The sequence below is a fragment of the Penaeus monodon genome, chromosome 31, assembly GCF_015228065.2.
Source record: "Penaeus monodon isolate SGIC_2016 chromosome 31, NSTDA_Pmon_1, whole genome shotgun sequence".
Taxonomy (NCBI): Eukaryota; Metazoa; Arthropoda; class Malacostraca; order Decapoda; family Penaeidae; genus Penaeus; species Penaeus monodon.
This window is the reverse complement of record NC_051416.1, coordinates 5,654,838-5,655,456: the sequence shown is the minus strand read 5'-3', so window position 1 is coordinate 5,655,456 and position 619 is coordinate 5,654,838.

Here is a 619-nt window from a genome sequence, read left to right as displayed (position 1 = left end):
GCCCTCACTGTAAAATCCCGGGAAGTAGGAAGCGAGGAGGGAAATACAGGTAATGGAAGAGAGTGCACAAAAACACGATGCAACTCACGTCGAAATCAGGTAGATGTGTGTGCATATATACTTTGAACACGCACTCTTCCCCACGTAAGCACGCAAAGCGACCCAAAAATATTTTCCCGGCCTCTGGTATCATTCATTTTTAAGAAATCACTTCAAGAGTAGCTAATTCCGATCACTTTATAAACAAACCGGGCACACCTCTTGCATAAAACGTGCATTATTGTTTTCATTTTTCACTCCGTCCCAGACAGGCAAGAGAGTTGGTCACGTTACCATTACCATCGCGGTTTTAAAATTCATGCTAATATTTTGCGAAGTTTCTCGTTAAGCTGCCAGTTTTTATCGTCTCTTACCGCTATATTCTCCTCACTTTCGGAGTTTTGTCAGGCTGCCTCAGGAATTGATGTGGATGTGAGTGGCTTCCAGCGAGACTCTGCCGGCGGTTCGCGAAGTTTTGCGAGGCTGGGACATGAGTACATAAACCCCCGTCTCTCTTGTTCGCTTTCCTGCCTCTTCCCCTTTCTTGCCGATTTTGATACAGAAGTCCATATCTTAAGTC